Genomic DNA, 21,557 nt, shown 5'->3' on the forward strand with positions numbered 1-21,557 from the left:
CTAAAAAGAAGTGGTGCTGCCTGTAGTCCTAGCTACTTGGGAGGACTCCAGTTTAAGGTCAGCCTAGACAAGAAGTTTCAGAGAACTCATCTTGAGCAACCACATTTCAACCAATAAAAATCTGAACATATGATTATATATTTGTAGTTCCAGATATTTGGGAAGTACAAATAGGAAAATTGCCGTCCAAGCTGGCACAGACATAAGTGTAATACTCTATTTGAAAAATAAGTTAAGTAAAAAAAGGGGTGTGGCTGACTTATACATGCTTAGCAAACACAAAGCCCTGAATTCAAATACCAGTACTGTGAAGGAGTGAAAGAGAAAGGGAGAGGGGAAGGGAAAAGGAAAAGGGGAAAAGAAAAGGGAGGGGGGAAGGAAAAGGGAAAAATAAGAAAAAATGACCAAATGAGTCAGCTCTTACCCTTCCCTTTCCTTTAGTTTACAATGTGTCCATGAATCAAGGGTTCTGATCTAAAGCCAAGGCCTAAGTGGCCTGATCCAGAACTCTAAGCATTTTGTCATAATTGCTGAGACCAAATTTGGCAGAAGTGAACAGTCAATTTCTCACCATCTGTTGGATTTCATACAATTTTCGGTCGATTTACAGGAAACAAGTATCAATATTTTCAGTGACTTATAAAAGTCATAGATTTTAAAGGCTCAATACTTTCTTTTCTGGGTGATGATTAACAGAGATGGAAGACTCCCGTGACATGGAATAATATCATTTAAGAGTGCTGTATGATTGCAAAGAGAATGACTAGGCAGTAGAATGACCAAATTCTAAATAAAAACACTAGTGCTAATGGCTCATAACTGTAATCCTAGCTACTCAGCAGGCTAAGATCTGAGGATCAAAGTTTGAAGGCAGCCCAGGCAGGAAAGTCCATGAGACTCTATCTCTAGCTAACAAGCAAAAAGCCAGAAGTGGAACTGTGTCAAGTGTCAGAGTCCTCATCTTGAGCAAAAAAGCTAAGGGAAAGTGCCTAGGCCCTAAGTTCAAGTACTGGCACCTCCTTCCCCCCGCAAAAAAAGAAAAAAGAAAAGAAGGCTAGGCACTGGTGACTAATGCATGTAATCCTAGATACTCAGGAGACTGAGATATGAGGACTGGGGTTCTATGCCAACTTGACTCTCATCTCCAATTAACCAGCAAAAGACCTGGAAGGGGTGCTGTGGCTCAAGTAGAGCACTAGCCTTAGGTAATAAAGCTCAGCAATCAGGCCCTAGGTTCAAGACCCAGAAATGGCACAAAAAAAGACAAAAATAAGCTGAACAAGGTGGTGACACAGGCTTGTAATTTCAGCACTTGAGAGGCTGAGGCAAGAGAGTCACAAGTTCAGGACATTCATCAGCTACATAGTGAGATATGGTCTCAACAAAACAAAACCTTCCAAATAAAAAAAACAAAAGCAGAAATAACTATAGATCTGAACTGAAATAAGCCATATACATCCTTGATGCATGAGTTATAATTATCTGTTTTCATGGATTGTGTATTGATACTCACATTTTTCTATAAGGTCCACAGTAAGATCTTTGGCTCCAGATCTTTGCTCTTCAGTTGCAGATAGCACCAGGAGAACAGGCTACTTTGCACAGATCAGAACAGAAAAAAGAGCACAGAGCCAACTTCCCCTGGTGCCTCACTGAGCATCATCAGCTCACACTACAAAGAAACAGACAAACAGGAAATGTCCAAATAAGGTGTTCCCCGAACTTGGGCAGGAAATATCTCTATAGAAGCAGCGGTCACTGGCAAAGCAAAAACAAAAAAATACTATGTGTATGGGGCAAAGTTATGAAAGAGCTTTCAATCCAGAATTGAACCAAGAAAAATGGTGTTAGGAAAACTTCCCTATTGCTCTGCAGTTTTGTGGAACCTATAAATATTCTTTTTGCTCCACAAGACATCTTCTGCACCCCAAGACGCCCACCCTATTGTTCATCTCTTTCTTGTAATGAATCTTCTGTCTCTGGGCCCTTCTCCTGAGTCTTCAATCAAATCTCTCGCTAGCAGAGTTGAGGGAGAGTTGAAAAGAAGGTGTGAGTTTGATCAAGGTACATTGCATGAGTTTTATTTTGTTTTGTTTTTGTCAGTCATAGGGCCTGCACTCTGGGCCTGGGCGCTGTTCCTCAGCTCTTCAGCTCAAGGCTAGCTCTCTACTTCTTGTGCCACAACGCCACATCTGGCTTTTTCTGCTTATGTGGTGCTGAGGAATCAAATCCAGGGCCTCATGCATGCAACGCAAGCACTCTACCACTGAGCCACCTTCCCAGCCCCCACATTGTATGAGTATATGGACATGTCAAAATAAATCTACCATGTACCATAAATTGATAATAAAATATGGAAAAAATAAAGATAATCCATCATTGAAGGACAATAGGAAAATCACATTTTCGAGCAATTCATTTGAAAATGAAAATATAAATTCAAACATCAAAAATTGTTATGCTATAGTCATGTGACCTCTTTATTAGGTTTAAACAACAATAACAACAACAAAAACAGCATTGCTTGTGATATCACTGATATTGTGTGACTGGGGGCAGTGATCTCACTAAATGTTAGCTCTTCATTTTTGGAAAAGCATGTCTAATTTCAGGCTAAAGACCAGTGTCAAGGTACTTGAAGAACTAGGAGCTACATATTGTTTTTAAATGGTAAATATATATCACTAAAAAGAACAGAAGCATTTATTTGTTCTTTTGGTGGCAGTTCTGGAGCATGAGCTAAAGACCTGAGTGCTGTCCCTCAGCTTTTTTGCTTGAGGCTACTACTGCTCTATTACTTGAACCACATCTCCAATTCTGGCGTTTCTGGGGAGTGGGGGGAAAAGATGTGGTTAATTGGAGATAAAAAAAATTATTATATTCTGGGCTGTGAAGGTGGCTCAGTGGTAGAGCGCTTGCCTTGCATGCATGAGTCCCTGGGTTCAATTCCTCAGTACCACATAAGCAAAAAGGAAAAAGCCGGGAGTGGCACTGTGGCTCAAGTGGTAGAGCGCTAGTCTTCAGTTGAAGAGCTGAGGGACAGCACCCAGGCCCAGAGTTCAGGCCCCATGACCGGATCCAAAAAAAAAAATTATTATATTCTTTCCTGCCCAGACTGGCTTGGATCTCAGCTATCTGATTAGCTGTAATCTAGCACCTGGTGAAACCTTTAATTTTTTAAAAATTTTTTACTTTTGCCAGTCCTGGGGCTTGAACTCAGGACCTGGGCACTGTCCCACAGCTTCTTTTGCTCATGGCTAGCACTCTACCACTTGAGCCACACCACCATTTCTGGATTTTTCTATATATGTGGTAATGAGGAATCAAATGGCAGGCTTCCTGGATGCTAGGCAAGCACTCTAGCACAAAGCCACATTCCCAGCCCAACCTTTAATTTTTAAAAGCGTAATTTACAAAGGATTGAAATTGGACCACTGTGTGGAATCTCTCTATAAGGAGGATGTTTTTAGAAAACATAATATTTTAAGTTAGGAGAATTGACTAAATGACTACAGAATTTATAATTTCTAAATGAAAGAAGTAGCCAAGTAGCTTGTAATCTTCCTACCATTGAAAATGCTTAGAGATGTCTGTTGAAGATGAACCTGTATACTAATGAGCCCAAACTTTAGAAATGCCCATTCAATTTGTGTCTGATTTTTTGTGTACCTGAAAAAAAAATTGTGCCTATATGTTGGAAGGGAAGATGGGATTTTCTCACTTTTTTATTTTATTTTAAAAACCTACTTGAAAATAATTCATGATCTTTTTGTAACTCTTTGTCATCTTTGTTCTTTGGACTTTCTCTGAAGGGGCATCTAACCTCCATAGGGTCTGTCACATAAGAATTATGAAGTTGGAACTGGGAAGGTGGATCAGTGGTAGAGTGTTTGCCTTGCATGCTTGAGGCCCTCAGTTCGATTCCTCAGCACCACATAAGCAGAAAAATCTGGAAGTAGTGCTGAGACTCAAGTGGTAGAGTGCTAGTCTACAGCTGAAGAGCTGAAGGACAGCACCCAGACCCAGAGTTCAGGCCCTATGAACGACATACAAAAAAAATAAAGAAGAAGAAGAAGAAGAATTATAAGTAGCCGGGCATCAGTGGCTCAGGCCTATAATCCTAGATACTGAGGAGGCTGAGATCTGAAGATCGCAATTCAAAGCCAGCCTGGGCAGAAAAGTCGTTAGACTCTTATCTCCAATAAATCACCAGAAAACCAGAAGTGGCATGCCACGCCTACCCCAGTAGAGTCTGCTTAGCATGGGAAATCATCTATCAGACCATGATAGGGGCCTCGAGACCTATCTCTGAGTTTTGGGACTTCACCGAAGTCTACCTCAGAGAATGGGGCTTTACAGAAACCTATCTCCAAGTTTTGTGACTTCACCGAAGTCTACCTCGGAGAATAGGGCTTCTAAGAGGCCTACTCCTGGGAAAAGGCTGGCAAAACCCCTGGAAAATATGTGTTTCTGCCTATCTTTTCCTCATACGAGTGCCTATTAATCTTTTACTGTTTCTACTGCTCATTGTACTTACTCATTGTCAACTTTCCCTTATTCAAAGCTCTTAAGAGTGTTTGACGACTCCAATATCTGATGAGTGTCTTAAAAATATGACTAACTCACCAGAGTTAAGTGCTACCCTGAAACCCCTCTTATGGAAGCTAGTAGACGAGCCATAAGCAAATATAAAAGTATTGGGGGTTTCACAAAGTCACTTCAGCAGAAGGAATTGTAAGAAATTTACAAGAAGCTGTAGGCTCAGCTAGAACAGAAAGAATGTATGGCAATTGCTGAGATAACTACTTAGGAGAAAGAACTTCCTCATTTACTAAGAGACTTGCCAAATCTAAGTCTCCTTGGTGTTTACTATTAAAGAAGAAACAGGAAAGATCTTAATGGGACAGTTAAGGCCTCTATAGAAAAAAGTAGTGGTTAATTGGTGACAATCATCGAAACCCATTGTATTTCTTAAAAATAGAGGTAAAGCCGGAAACAAGTGCCTATCAGGCGACCAGTTGGTGACCACCCAAGGATGAAGCCCTGCAGCAAGGTTGTGTAACCTTTTGCCCTTTCAGGCAACCAGCTGGTGACTGCCCAAGAATGAAGCCCTGCAGCAAGATTATGTAACCTTTTGCCCTTTCTTTTGGAGACTTTTTGCTATAAAAGTTTGTTATCCTCTGCATTAAATCGCACTCAGCACTCAGCATCCACTCCTAATGTGTGTGAGATGTCTGTTTGCCATCTCCCCATCCTATTCCAGGTTCCTCCCCTAGGTATCCTCCGTCGTCCCGACAGAACCCGGTCCGCGGCAATGGCACTGTGGCTCCAGTGGTAGTGCTCCCCTTGAGCTGAAGATCACAGGGAAAGTGCCCAAGCCCAGAGTTCAAGCCCCACGACCAACAAAAAAGAAAAAGAAGAAGAAGAAGAACTATGAAGTGCCAAATGCTGGTGGCTTACACCTATAACCCTACCTACTCAGGAGGCTGAGATCTGAGAATTGTGGTTCAAAGCCAGCCCAGGCAGGAAAGGCTGTGAGACTCTTATCTCCAATAAACCACCAGAAAACCAGAAGTGGCACTGTGGCTCACATGTTAGAGTGCTAGCCTTGAGTTGAAGAGCTGAGGGACAGCACCCAAGCCCAGAGTTCAAGCCCCACAACCAACAAAACAAAACAAAACAAAAAACTATGAAATATGCTAATATTAGCACTGTCTGTAATTAATTAATTCCTCTAAACTAGAATCAACCCATATGCCTCTCCAAGTTAAGCAGATAATTATGGTATGCCATAAAGAGACTATTGTGGTACACCAGTGAATACAAGTGACAACACATGAATGAAACTCCAAAACATTGTTAAACAAATCAAATATTTCACAGAAGATTGTATGCTATCAAGGTGAAAAAAAAAAACAAGCAATAACCAACACATTGTACAGGGATAACTAGAAAGGAAAACAAGGAACCTGTGAACACACACTGAAGAATGATACTACAGAGAGTTGTTTTCACTTATTGTCCCTCCATATCTATTCTTTTGTATGTGAACCACATTTTGAAATAGTCCCTTCATGCTGTGGCTTTGCTTTTCCTTCAGTCCCATTCTACTGTCTCTATTGGATCACTCCCCAGTTACCACTTGGAGAGCAAAGCCCCTCCACTGAAACTCAGGCTCTGCAAACTCTGGCCCTCTTTAAGTTCTTTCCCTTTCTCTGCCAGAATTTCTTCCTGATACTCCTTCCTACTGTCCTGGTTACCTTCCTTGTAGATTTGCTCAAGATGCCCATGACTGATGTGAGGCAGTCCCCAATCATGACTTCCTGTTCGTTACTGGTTACAAATCTTTAGCCACAATTTCTTTCTTTCTTTTTTTTGGGTCTGGTTGTGGGGCTTGAACTCTCGGCCTGGGCGCTATCCCTCAACTCTGCAGCTCAATTTAGCCACAATTTCTATCTTGAGAGTGCAACTAGGTCTTACCACCTTAAGGCCAATAAAACCATGAATACCTCGTGTTCAGAATCTACCCATTATCATCCCCTTTTTAGTAACTTGTTCCTTCCCATTTATCACAGGCCCATTGTAGGTGTACCTCCCTCCATTTGAAATGTCTCTAACTTCCTCTTTGCTTGTTTAAGCCTATTCAAAGTCCTTCCCTGAGCTCAGCAATTCTTTTCCAAAATGCTTTTCCCTAGTTGCATTCCCTCTCCCTAGACCTGTGCTCATCCTTTGACAGCCTGAATTATGTACAAAACTATGTAATCACACATTTGTTTGGGTTCCTCTATCATTGTATCCTCTGTATCTAACGTGGGGCCTCAAACACAACAGGCATTGGGTAGGCATTGTTGAGCTAACAGACATGAGCAAAAAGCTCAGACTTGGTGTAATTTAGACCATTTTTACTTTTTTTTCTCCTAATGTAACTCTATCTCCCTCCCTATAACCATAAATGCTTGCTTTTACAAGAAGATAATTCAGTGACTGCAATAATCTCTGGCCTAGAAAGTTTAATTGTATATGCAATGTCCTCTGTATCACAGATGAGAGAAAGGGAAGAAAGGTCAAGTACTTGATGTCCCAGTGGTAAGGGATTATGGGAAACTCTCTTGGACAGTCAGTGAGATTTCAGAGTTGAATGGCCCAGTTGAAGAGCCAGGTTTCAGTTTTGTTCCAGCATGTTGAGCTCCTGTTTCTATCAACTTGTGAGAACCCTGAAGTTTTCACCCAGTGGCTTTGACTGAGAATGGTAAGAGCTTGAAGAAGTTTTTAGAGATTGAAGAATATGCAGGATTTAGATGTGCTACAAGAGAAAGAGAAATTATAGAAAATGGCAGAAATAAAAATGGAGATCAGAATGATATGGTGAACTGGAAAGACAGCACATATCAATGATCTTGTAGTGAGAATTTTAAGGAGGACACAGAGATGGGCAGAATAGTCTAGACATATGAGAGAAAACTGATGTGATGGCAAAAACAATACTAAAAAAGTTAAGACTGTAGCCAGGTATGGTAGATCATGCTATAATCGCAGCTGTAGTTCAAGGAACACTCAGAAAAAAGTTCACTACATCTTACCTTAAAGGATAGCTTGGGGTGTACCTCTTGCCACTATAGTTACTTTGGAGACCAGCACCAGGAGGATCTCAGGCCAGACCATGCAAAAACTGAGACACTATCCGCAAAATGACAGGAGTAAAAAGGGCTAGGAGGCACAGCTCAGGTGGTAGAGCACTTGCTTAGCAGGAATGAGGCAGTGATTTCAAACTCAGTACCATCAATCCCACCCACCCTCCAAAAAACCCCTACAATAAATGTCTTATCAAATACTCTTAAAGAAGCATGAGGTAAAGAATGGAGAAGAAAACAGGATGTACCTCTCGAGCAGCCACACAAAGGAGGGTATTCATGACAGCTAGGACTTCACCAATGTTCATGCCAGCAAGGTCACTTTTCTCAGGTATAAGTATAAGGCCACCTGGATCTTTATCACTGAAAGGACACAAACTCACACCTGTTTGTAGGAAGAGGCTTTTCCTGGTCAGGTTCAAATAAAGAACACAGAGAGGTGTCAGCATCAGTTCTATGAAATAGAGGGGTCTGGGTCAGGAAGACAAATCGTAGTTACAACTAGGACTATGCCACTGTCTGTCCATATATCCTTCCAAAAGCACAGGCACATAAATTACCTTGATATCAGTGTTCAATATATCTGATATCATGACTGGTAACTCAACAATCCAGGCTAACAATCCCTGTATCTTCAAATGTTCTTCATGCAACACCTCCAGGACCTATCATCATCTTCGTTAACTGATTCTGAAAGCATTTTATACAAATAGCCCTAAATCTGTCATCCAGACCAGATAGTCCAACTTGTAAGCAGATGCTCAGTTCCCTCCCTCTTTCAAGAGTCTGTGCCTCCATTAAGGAACTCTACAGTCCCATCTGCTTTTCTGATGGGACTGTAAGTCTCCATATACTCTCTTCCTGGAATGTTTCTTTCTACACATTACTACTCTGCATTTTCAGTTGTTGTAATTGAAGACTGAGGACCCCAAACTTTTTTGGTTTTAGTTTTTGTCTTTGATATTTAATTAGAGACTGAAGGTCTGAAGAAGTTTTCACTGGGTTCAATACTACCTTGTCTTATAAGGGCCTTGGATTAAGGTCTTGAGAAGAGTATCAGTCTATCACTATTTTAGTCATTCTCATGCCTAGTAGGAACTCGAGAAACTCTCTAAATTCTGGGTAGAAGAAGCACTACTCCAAAAGCACAGAAGGAAGGACTAATTAAAGAAAAATAACTACAGAGGTTAGAATTATTCAATAATCGAGGAGAATCAAACTTACCTAAAATATGTGAACAGTGAATGGAATGTGAGCTGCAGGGACTGCTTATGATCTTTCTCAGTGATATTCTTCTAGAAAGCCAGGAAAAGGACATTTAGAAAATTTACTTCATGACACTCCACAGACATATGGTACCATGAAATAACATCACATACTTGTCCCAAGTATGAGAAGAGCAGATTCAGCAGACCACTTTGTGGCAGTGAACTAAACCCTTGTCCAGTATCAGGAGAGGGAAGAACCTACTACTTAAACAAAACTGGCAGATTAGTTTAGATTATGCCCAAAAGTAATATCTGCAAGTTTTCCTTCTGGAAGGTTTGACCCAATAGTTGAAGAAGCTGACTTCTAAAAGATATGCACTATCAGATGAAGAGACAAAGGCAGGGATAGAGAATTTTTTTGTGAGATTTCTGTTGCTTAAACAATGTTAAAGATTTCCCTTTATAATGTAGATTTACAGACTATGCTTACAAACATAGGATTCAGGCCTCCAGACAGGGTTATGGAGTTAATTTTGAAGAAACTTACTGTTTTAAAATAAATGTACCAAATAGTTAATGCTGTGCAAGGCATTTGACGGAGGGTTCAAGAAGACCCAACAGGAAGGCTGGGAAGGTGGCTAAGTGGTAGTAGAGTGCTTCCCTTGTATGCATGAGGCCATGGGTTCAATTCCTCATCACCAATACACAGAAAAAGCCAGAAATGGGTGTGGCTCAAGTGGTAGAGCGCTAGCCTTGAGCTGAAGAGCTGAGGGACAGTGCGCAGGCCCAGAGTTCAGGACCCACGACCAACCAAAGACAAAAAAAAAAAAAGAAGACCCAACATGACAGAGACAGTAAGGGAGACAGGGGCGTGGGTCACATGAACATAAGGATGCTGGACAAAGAATGGCTTAGTCAGGTAAAATATTAGTGAAGTTCAATTCATTAGAATAAGAAGGAAAACAAAAACCTTCACCATAGCTTTCTGAAGGGATGATAAAAACAAATGACACAGGGTTGTTCTATTGATAGTCACTAGTGTTATTCAAGAAGCCATATGCCCTCTACTTTTTTGTGTAGGATGAAGTAAAAATTAGTCAATCAGCTACCTGGTGAATGCAAAGAATTGGGACAATATTCCATTTGCTAACAGAGTACTTGTAAATACTTAAAGCACCCTTCTACTCCACTACTTAGTCTGAGTAACATGACAGTATCTAAAAACTGAGCAATAAAAAAAACTGGAGAAACAACACTTGGTAATATTGTTTTACATCTATATTTTGAAGTATTAATGAATAAAATGGTCATATACTTTCTCTAAAATAATACTGGGAAGGAGGGAGAAGAGTAGGTGAGGTATATTATAAATGAAACAAGATAAGCTTATTATCATTGAAGGTAAGTAATGAGTAAACTTGGGGGTGAGACAACTATCTACTTTTTTTTTTTTGGCGCTCATGGGGCCTGAACTCTGGGCCTGGGTGCTGTCCCTCAGCTCTTCAACTCAAGGCTAGCACCCTACCACTTGAGGCACAGTGCCACTTCTGGCTTTTTCTGCTTATGTGGTGCAGAGAAATTGAAACCAGGGCCTCATACATGCAAGGATACCACTCTACCACTGAGCTACCTTCCCAGCCCTCCTCCTCTTTCTTTTTTGTCTGTCATGGGGCTGGAACTCTGGGCCTGGGCACTGTCCCTCCACTCTTCATCTAAAGGCTAGTGCTCTACCACTTGAGCCACCGTGCCACTTCCAATTTTCTGGTGGTTTATTGGAGATAAATGTCTCATGGCCTTTCCTGCCTGGGCTGGCTTTGAACCACGGTCCTCAGATCTCCACCTCCTCAGTAGCTAGGATTACAGGAGTGAGCCACTAGCGCCTGGCCAACTTTACTTATGCATTTGTTTAAAATTTTCTCATAATTTGTTTGTAAGCAAGTCATAAAGCTGGAGATTAAACTGTGACTTGTGACAAAAAAGCTTATACAATACAGATTGGAAATGAGCACAGGGTCATGTCCTTTGAAAGCTATTTTGACCTTCTTTATCTCTTCTCACGAATTTTAATTTGAAGTCTATTTTATCTGATATTAGGATTGCAACTCCCGCCTGTTTATGAGGGCCATTTGCTTGGTAGATTTGTTCCAGCCTTTAACATTGAAAATGTGTTTGTTTTTACGGGCAAGATGTGACTCCTGCAGGCAGCAGATAGAAGGGTCTTGTTTTTTAATCCAACTAGGCAGTCTATGTCACTTAATTGGAGAGTTCAGTCCGTTAACCTTAAGAGATAGGACTGAGAGGTATTTGGGAGTTCCTGCCATGTTATCCACCTTCTTGGGGGCTGCGAAAAATGCTACCAGCACAACTATGTTTATTGCAGCATTATTTACCATAGCTAAGATATGGAACCAACCCAGATGCCCCTCAGTAGATGAATGGATCAAGAAAATGTGGTATATATACACAATGGAATTCTATGCCTCCATCAGAAGGAATGACATTTCCCCATTTGTTAGGAAATGGAAAGGTTTGGAAAAAATTATATTAAGTGAAGTAAGCCAGGCCCAAAGAAACATAGGTCCCATGGTTTCCCTTATTTGCAATATCTAGTATAGGGTATGAGTCAAGCGGAAAAGGTCAGATAATGTGATGTTAGGAAAATGAACCCTTAAATATGTATTTTAATGTTTTCGTTTCTTTCATGCATGTGTTTCTAACGCATTTATAAGATTATTTCTTTGTTGCTTTGTATGTCCCTCCCCCACAGTGTAACCCCCGCTTTCACTTTATTTGATGTCAGTATAACATGTGGAGGAGATGGGGACAAACAAGTCGTTTAAGGATTCAGGTGGACCTGTTGCAACAATGAGAAGTACAAAATGTCATGTCAAAACCAGCTTTACAATGTCGGTGTGGGGGAGGGAGGGGGGTATGATTGTGTGGGGGGGAGGGGGGTGGCTGGGAAGGGAGGTGAAGGGTAAACAAAGGAGGAGGCTGCAATGCTTGGTAAGAAATGTATGCATTATCCTGCCCATGTAATTGTAACCCCTCTGTACAGTATGTTCTCAAATAAAATAAAATTAAATTAAAAAAAAAAAGAAATCAAAATGAGAGTAAAAAAAAAAAAAAAAGAAGTCCTTCTAAGCCAGGCACTGGTGGCTTACACCTATAATCGTTGGAGGCTGTGATTTGAGGACCGCAATTCAAAGCCAGTCCAAGCAGGAAAGTCCATGAGAGAGCCCCACAACTGACAGAAAAAAAAGCAGATTTATGTATCATATTGAACTAATGGTTTATATAATGACATATATAAAAATGTAAGGCATCAGGCCAAGGAATGAATAAAGGCAGTTTTTGTTATAGAATAGTTTGCATGCACAATATTAAGGAAATAATAACAAGTTGCTGCCATTTACTTAATATCAGTAAGATAACAGGAATAACGTAAAACACAGAGAATCTCCCTGGTTAGGCTGACATTTGTGTATAATCCTAGATATTCTGAATGCATATCTGAGAACTGATGTGTGAAGCAAGGCTGGACAGAAAGTTCATAAGACTCTCATCTCCAATTAACCAGCAATAATCCAGAAACGGAACTTTGGCTCAAGTAGTAGAATGCCAGCTTTGAGTGCAAAATGTCAAAGGAGAGTGCAAGTCCCTTAACGCAAATGCCAGAAATGGCATAAAGAATAAAAAGCAAAACATTAAACACATGGAAACACAAAAAGACAAAAGTTATGCAAATTTAAATGCTACATTGAGAGATGGATCACACCAAATACAAGAAATGACATTTAGACATTTTCACTCAGTTGAAAAATAAACCAGGATAAGGTGGAATATATACAAAATGGAATTTTACTTATCTATTAGAAAGGATGATATTGCATCATTTTAAGAAATGGTAAGACCTGGTGAAAACTAGATTAAGTTAAGCCAAAAGAAAGTAAGAATGTGTGTTTTCTCTCACCTGAGGAAGACAGAATTAATCTATAAATATACAATAGACAATTGGGTAAACTTGGTGCACATAATTGTAAGGAGTGAAATATGATAGATTCATATTAGAAATTAAATTATATAATTTATTAGGAAAACTAACTTATAGTCCAATAAAATAAACACCAGGAATCGAGTAATCATATGTGGAAGTGAAATCAAGAGCAGAAAGGCAAACTAATGAAGACATAAAAGGTGTAGAAATAGGGTCTGGGAAGGTGGTTCAGTGGTGGAGTACTTGCCTTGCATTCATGAAGCCCTGGGTTCGATTCCTTAGCAGCACATTAGCAGAAAAAAAAAAGAAAATGGCGCTGTGGCTCGAGTGGTAGAGCAGGTGCTTTGAGCTGAAGGGCTGAGGGACAGCACCTAGGCCTAGAATTCAGGCCCATAAATAACAAAAATGGTGGAGAAATAGGTATGAAATCAAATTTCCAATTAAAATTAATGATTTTAAATATGCATTTAATTTTACATGTATTTATTGTTTATAACTCTAATCTTTTGGTACCTCTTGCCTTTTGTGCTTTTAGGTTATCTTAAAATCTCTTTATTGTGTGGACAATGCATGGACCATGATACTCCTACCTATGTCTCTTGTGTTGCTGAGATTAATGGCATGAGTCACCATGCTTCACTTATTTGTGCAGATTGGGACTTGTAAACTTTTGTCCAGATTATGTCCAAAGTGTGATACTCTTGATCTCTGATTTCTGATAGTGATCATAGATGTGAGCTGGTACATAAGGCCATTCATAATCCTTTATCCCACTTTGAAGACATGAAGTTTAATTTTCCAAATGACATACAAGATGACAAACAGAAAAATAATCCCTTAGTTCTGGTAAAGATGAGCTACTAATGAGAAACAAAATTACTTTCTAAAATATTTGACTATTGTAATTATATTTTCAATCTTACCCTACATTTAATATTTATGCCAGTGATTAAACTCAAATTGCAGGCATGCAACTGTGGTTTGCCCCTGTAATCCGAGTTACTTAGGGTGCAGAGACCCCAGGATCATTGTTCAAAGCCTGCAAGGGCAGGAAAGACTGTGTGACTCTTATCTCCAAAATTAATCACAGAAAAACACCTGAAGTGTCACTGTGGATCAAGTGTCAAGCCAAAAGATCCTAGAGACATTGACTAGACCCAGAGTTCAACCCCCAAGACTGGCACAAAGAGACTATTATTGCCTTTAACCATTCATTTGGATCACCTATAGAGAGGGCAGGCTATTGAAGGTCACATAGTTAACTGAAGAAGTAGAATTTGAGAGGATCACAATTCAGAATCAGTCTGGGAAGGGAGGTAATAAGATTTCCATATCTCCCTAAAGCCAGGCAGGTTGAAATGCATTCTGTGATCCCAGCTAATTGGCAGACCAAGGTAAGAATGAGCTTAGCCTAGTCTCTGTTTTGCCATCAACAAAACTGATAATGTATGAGCAAAGTCAGTAAATAAAAAAGATTGTTGATGTGTCCTTATTTGTAGAATATCTGTCTAACAAACAACGTATCTAAATTAAAATTAAAAGAGAAAGGAAGAAAGAAAGAAAGAAAGAAAGAAAGAAAGAAAGAAAGAAAGAAAGAAAGAAAGAAAGAAAGAAAGAAAAAAGAAGGAAAGAAGTGAAGGAGATAAGGAAGGAAAGAAGGAAGGAAGAAAGAAAGAAAGAAAAAAGAAGGAAGGAAGTAAAGGAGATAAGGAAGGAGGGAAGAAAGAAGGAAGAAGGGAGAAAGAGAGAGAGAGTGGTAAAAAGAAATATAAAAAACATATAGTCAACATGTGATAGACGTTAATAGTGACACTGTACCATGTTAGATATAATTGTCATTATTTATTTCTAGGAGCAGCCTAGATAAAACAAGAGCAGATTTCAGCCAAGGATACATACATGTGTTCACCACTAACAAACTGTTATTGATGCCTCCTCCTGGACCAGAGGACATCTAAATAAACAAAAATAAAGCCTAAATAAACCAATAACATACATACTTTGATAAAACACAGGACTGGCTTAAAGTGTTGGACCAACAGGATTGCATATCTAGGAGGTATGGTAAAGTGTGTGGGAGACCAGCATTCTGATGATCTTGCAATGATGAAACTGCCTAACCACACAGCTCCTGGGCATATCACTGCTGAAACAAATATTCAGTCAGAGGTTAACAAAAGTAAGATTTACAATGAAACAGACATTCTGACCAAAGGTATTTTTACCTGATTCATTGTATTTCTTACAGTCTCCAGTTATATAACACACACACAACGTTCCTAATTCCCTTCTGCTTCATTATTGTCTTTCCTTGTTTTGGTTTTGTTTTCAGAAATACACAGGGCATATCTTATATTTTTGTATTTTAGCCTTCAGAAGGTCTATAGTTAAATATCCTTAAGTTCCTTTTGTTAGAAAATGAAAGACACATTGGGTGGTTCTTCACCTGTTATAATTATATAACTATATAATTATATAATAATACTTTTTTATTTCTAACATTTTAGCTGTATAATCCCAATTCATTTTTTCCCAAAGGGAACCTTAGTGGAAGGAAGAATCTGAAAGTTCATTCTGGTATTTAGAGAACTTCTGTTATTAAAACTCCAGTACATAGTATGGAATGGAACTCTGAAATTATTCATTAAACAGATGAGGTGAAAGTCAGATTTTGCACTCTAATACTCTTTCCTCAACCAAAATAACTAATATTCTTAAAGTTAATGGGCACAAATGTGCATAAATTTTCTAGAAATAAAATGATCACTTATGAAACATTAATAATACCTGCAAAGAAAGCTTTACAATATAAGATAATTCCTTCACACAATATGTATCTGTCTGGTACCATAACCCCAAACTAGACTAAGGCATCTAATAGCTATCACAGTTGGATGTTTCCTTTTTGTAAAACTGTTTTATCGTGTTGAGTAATATGAATTGTATACCAACTTAAAATCACATTTGAAATAAAACAGTTACTAGGTAAGACCTTCGTGGTTGAGGTGGTGTGGGATTTCCAGTCAACCCCTCTTGAGTTTTCCAGGAAGGAGCTTGCTTTGCCACAGCCTCTGTGGTAGAGCAGGGCAGGGTTTTGAGAGTGGAGGCCAGTCTGGGTAGGGCTTTGAGACATTTGGGAGGAGGTAGGAAGTATTGGATTTGTAGGGCGGGGTTTCCAGTGGAACAGGACAAGGCTTTAGGAAGGAAGTTCAGAGATAGCCATGTTCAGAGGAAAACGGCAGGATTACCAGGGAAGATATTGTTTTCAGGCCCAGCTAAGAGAAGAATGGGGCTGCAAGCGAGGAGATGTAATGACCTGTGAGCGAGAAAATACACATAAGCACAGTTAAAGATGTCAAAGGTGTTTTACTAATGTGTCTGCAACCCTGCCCTAGGTTACTAGAATTAGGAGCAACTGCAACCTCCAGGGGGCAAGTTGTTTTCCTTTTTCCTCCTCCTTGCAAGCCTTGCCTCTCCACTCTCCATTGGCCACTTTGCAAGCCTCTCTACCTCTCCACAGGCCTCTCCACCTCTTCACAAACCTCTGGGCTCTCTGTAGTCCTCTCCGCATTTCACAGGCCTCTCAGCTCTCTGCAGGCCTCCCTGCTCCTCACAGGCCTCTCAACTCTGTGCAGTCCTCTCAGCTGTCTAGGGCTTCCCCAGGTCTCCCTGCCTGACCGGACTTCCTCCAGCCTTCTCTGACAGCCTGGGATTTCCCAGATATCTCCTTGATCCAGCTTCCTCGGGCCATCCCAGATTCTCCTCAAGCCTGAGGAGAGCTGGGCACAGCTCTGGTCCAGGAGCCATGTCTCTTCTCATGTGTCTCTTGTGGCATCTCCTTCTTTCCATCCCCTGCCCAGAAACCCCTGTTGCTACATCTGGTGGCCTGTCCCCCAAGCCACCCTTTGACCCCTCTCCCCCAAGTGGCCTGGCGTGCATGAAGATGGAATCAGCATGGGGCAGGACTTCCCGGACCCTCAAGCTCTCACAGAGTTTACTTAGAGGAGGGGTTACTGGTGGAGCGCTGTGGGCCTGCATGGGATATGTAAAATGGGATTTCCCGTAGAGCAGGGTGGGAAATTTGAGGGAAGAGGCTGATGGAATGCAGGCTTTCTGGTGGAGGAAGGCTGGGCTGACGGGGAGAAGCTTATTGAGGGGTGTGGCTCTGAGAGGGAAGCAGTGTTATGAAGAAGTGGGCTAGTAAAGGACAGCATTTCTGGTGGAAAACCCCATACTTTCTGGCATGTGGTAAGATGGAAGGATTTCTGGCAGAGCAGGAGGGGGCAGCAATGGACGAATGAGCCTTGTCAGGACAGGGCGTTGAGGATCCAAAGGACTAGTTAGGGTGGGGTTTTCGGTGAGGCCAGCCAAGACTTGGAGAGATGGAGTAAGATTGAGTGGGGACTTCAGTGTTAGGAGGCAGGATATCTAAGGAGTAAGCCTATTGTGGGCAGGGTTTCCAGTAGGGCAAGACAAACCTTCAAAGAAGGGGATAGGGATGGACAGGTGCTTCCAGTCAAGCCTGGTAAGCCTTCCAGAAGGAGGCCAACTGGTGGAATGGTTTCCAGTGGAACAATGTGGCCTTCCAGAATGAGCAAGGATGGTGGGATTTTCTGGTGGAGAAGGGCAGGGCTTGGAGCCATGAGGCTAGTTGGAGGTGGGGCTTTCAGAAGGTGGTAAGGCTACAAGGGTTTAGGATAATTATATGCAGGGTATCCTGTGGAGTGGAGTGTGGATTCCAGAGAGAACCCCAACTAGGGGTTGGATGAGGAGCTCAGCTGAGGGTTGGATTATTGGGGGAGAATGGCAGGACTTACAGAGAATAGATGGAAAGGTAGGGAGGTATCTGGTGAAGTACTCGGGCTTTCCAAGGATGAGGTGGGCTGTGCCAGTAGCTTCTAGTGAAACAAAGCAGGGCTTCAAGGGCAAATATAGGGTGGCGGATGGATTTTGATGTAGCAGGACAGGGCTTCATGGGAGGAGTGTAGTTCAGGGAAGGGCTTTGAAAGGGTTGTCTGGGCTGTAGGAGTAGGCTAGTTATGGGGTGGGGGAAGGGCAAAGGGGAGAAATGTTCCCTGGAGCCTCTAAGGAGCTTGAGGGAGAAGGCTGGTTGCGGGTAGGCTTAAAGGGAAGGGTGGGTTTGGAGGGACTAGGTTAGGTAGGGGCAGGGCATCCAGAGAATAAGGGTGGGGATTCAAGGGAGGAGCCGGATGGAAGTGAAGTTCTGGGTAGAACAAGTTGGGTATTGAGGGAGGAGATATGTTTCTTTGGGGCAGAGAAAAGAGTAGATGGAGTGGAAGAGGGATTTCCAAGTAGCAGACCAGGGATTTGAGGAAGGAGGCTGGTTGCAAACAGAGCTTTGAAAGTTTATAGCAGGGCTACTACGGTGTAGGTTAATTGAGGGTGGGATTTCAGGTGTAGCAGGACAGGGTTTCAAAAGAGGGGCTGAATGGAAGTGGGTCAAGTTGAGCTTGTGAGAGGGGATAGGATAGAGGCAGGAGTTCAAGGGGGAAGGGAGAGGCTATAAAAAAACAGCAACTACTAATAAAAATAATGCAAGAATACCATTTTCAGCCAGTGTAGAATTAATTCTATTTCTGTATGTATGAGAGATATTGGATAAACTAACCAAGTAATTTCTTCCTACTGAAATTTTTCTTTATTCTAATTGAGTGAGAATAAAACAACAGGCCACGTCAGGCTCATAGGCACACAGTAGACTGACACATGAATCACTGGATTTGATTACCCAGCAACTCCTTTAAGGAACACAAAAATTTAAACTCTCTCCATTAGTCATAATGGACACTCTATTGACTTAAAATTGTGAATAAATAGAAATTTTCCTCTGAACATTTTAGAAATTTTAATCTAAACAAAGTAATAGTAATTCTTTAACTTTATACTTCTATATTGGAACATATACTAACACTAAATAATTAGGAAAATATAATAAAATTATACACAGAATGTTCATTCTTGCAACAGCAATTTTAATCTAAAATAATTTAAAACCAGAAAATTGCTTGCCATATAGTGAGATTGCAGTATGGTTTCCTTTTGTGATCAAAATGGTGATTTAAGCAATATGCCTTTATCATTGGACGCATTGATGGTTAAAAGATATCCAAGAATGTGAAGTACCCTAAAAAAATACCCTGAAGAAACTCACAGGGTACTGTGAGTTGATGTTGAAATAAAATTAATTACTGCATACAGTAGGAATTAATATTAAATAGGCACAGAAATATTTTCTACAATAAACGGCTACATTGAAAAATAAACAATGAAAAGGAAGCAGGCAGTCAGACCATCAAGTTAACATTATCTAATGAATAACATTTATTGAGACTTGTTTGCAATCTGCTTGACCTAAATTCTTCCCTGAAGCCAAATAACAAGAAAAAAACCATGGAAATACAGTATTTTCAAGGCATTATTAGACTTTAGAGAGTGAATTCAATTAATATATTGCTAGAAAATAAAGACAGCAAAGGAAATATTCCCAATATTCCCAATCTATGGCTCTCTGCTGTGAGAGGGATACAGGCCAAGGCGTGAATGGACTGAAGAACAGGAGTGCATTCTAGTAGTTCCCAAGATGCAATGATGAATGTAACATGGGAGAAAATCAACATAACTGTCACATGAATTTATCACTGGAGAGTACAGAGAAGTACAGTGAAAATCCCAGGAGATTTATAAAGTACAATCTTACATATTTGTCAGAACAGTAAATTCAAATGTTTTCAGAAAAGTGTCTGGCATTGTGTCCTAAAACACTTGGAAAGACTACAGGAAACTACCGGGCACTCACATGATGCCAAGAAATGATTAACTTATAATTTACAAGACATTGAATAATCATAAAAGTCTTGTTTCAGTAGTGCAAAATTAAGCCTTAATACACTCTGTTCTGAAACAACACATTATAAAACCAAATCAAGAACAATCAAATTATATATGTGACTCAACTGTTTCCAACAATAGAATTCAAAAATTCAAATTACATACTGTATCTGTAAACTGATAAAAATCATACAGGATGACAAACATAATTAATCTTTCAACACTGCATATTTTATGTGAATAGTCCTGATGATAAATGATTTGTTTTCCTTACAGATTTTGGATGAACACAACAACAACAATACAAAACCAAAAACCACTTGGCAATAGATCTGGATACCAGTGGCTCATCCCTATTCCTAAATGCCCAGGAGGCTGAGATTGGAGGACCATGGCTCACAGGTTGCTGGGGTAGCCAAATCCATGAGACATTGATGTTCCATTGATCAGTCAAAGGCCTAGTGGAACATTGGCTCACATGGTATAGCATCAGGCATGAGTGTAAACACCAAGAGTTCAAGGCTGGAGTCAAATCTCATTACTACACCCCACACACACAGTCACAACCTACACACAAAGGGGAAGATACAGGAACAGGGAGAGAAAGGGAATCTTAAGAGTTTAAAAAGTGAAGCCTATCCTAGAAAAAAAAATCCTTTCCAAAAATATACAACTGTAAGATTACTTGTGAGGGATTCTAGAGCTGAGCAGTGAGATCTGGAAAGAGATAAAAGATTAGAAAGCCATCTTAAACAAGACTCAGAAGGCTGAGATATGTACCCTGGAAAAGTCAAATCATCAAGGCAAGATAGTGCTATAAGTTACTACCTTAAGTGTGTTTAAGATACAGCTGTTAGGACACTAAAATAGTAAGATCTTGGAGATGAGACAAGATATTTTATGGCTAAAATATGTATTCCTCCCTTCTGCTCCCTAACAGTAAGAGAGTTAATTGTCACTATTTATACAAAGTATACCTCATGTTAGTGGTTGTAACCACAAGATAGATTGATGACCTAGTTTGTGCAAATAACTTTAGCCACACCCCTATATTAAGTTGGATAAAAAGTTTGTTAAGCAGGACCACCAAAAACTGGTGGTGAGCCTTTGGGTCCCCTGGTGTCCCTCTTTCCTTTCCCTCTCTGTAATTTCTCAGTTCATTGGCCAGGTATCCCTTCATCTCTGCTGTTCCAGAGTTGTGGACAGAACTGATATTCTGAGCTCCTCAATACAAACGGTGGAAACACACTTTATCAAAGAAGATACACAAACATATATGAGCACCTGGCAAGATACCAATCATCAGCAGTCATCCTGTGAGTCCTTAGTGAAGAAGTGGAGTTCCATTATGGTGGTCATAATGGCTAAGTGTAAAAAGTATGTAATAAAACCTTTGGAAGGTTCTTTTTCTCTTTTTTCTCTGTAGTCCCAGATGGCCTGGAACTTTCCAGCCTTGTCTCAGCCACAGAAGTGATGGGAGTTTGAATATGTGCTGCCATGCCTGGCATTTAGGAAGTTCACAACAAAGCAATAACAAAGTACATGAAAGCAATTTTGTAAATGATGTACATTTGCTTCCTCAATTGTAAAATAAAACAATACGAAAGTGCATGAAAAGTCTTTTTTTCTTTTTTTTTTTTTTGTCGGTTGTGGGGCTTGAACTCTGGGCCTGGGCGCTGTCCCTCAGCTCTTCTGCTCAAGGCGAGCGCTCTACCACATGAGCTACTGTGCCACTTCCAGCATGAAAAGTTTTGTAAGTGATATGTATTTACTTCCTCAATTGTAAAATTAAACAAATATATGTCAAAATATCACATTATTAACATTATTTATATATATGTATATGTATATATATATATATATATATATATA

General features: G+C 40.3%; 1 long non-coding RNA gene across 1 annotated transcript in view; it reads left to right on the top strand.

Moving 5' to 3' along the window:
- The window catches only part of LOC138804044 (uncharacterized), a 95,718-nt gene extending 74,439 nt beyond the window's left edge, over positions 1-21,279 (top strand). The window contains exon 3 of the long non-coding RNA XR_011365140.1: positions 19,962-21,279. This is a non-coding gene — a long non-coding RNA (uncharacterized lncRNA). The remainder of the gene's footprint in view (positions 1-19,961) is intronic.
- The last annotated feature ends 278 nt before the right edge of the window (positions 21,280-21,557 follow it).

The sequence above is a fragment of the Dipodomys merriami genome, unplaced genomic scaffold (assembly GCF_024711535.1).
Source record: "Dipodomys merriami isolate MVZ:Mamm:240054 unplaced genomic scaffold, mDipMer1.0.p SCAF_353, whole genome shotgun sequence".
Lineage (NCBI taxonomy): Eukaryota > Metazoa > Chordata > Mammalia > Rodentia > Heteromyidae > Dipodomys > Dipodomys merriami.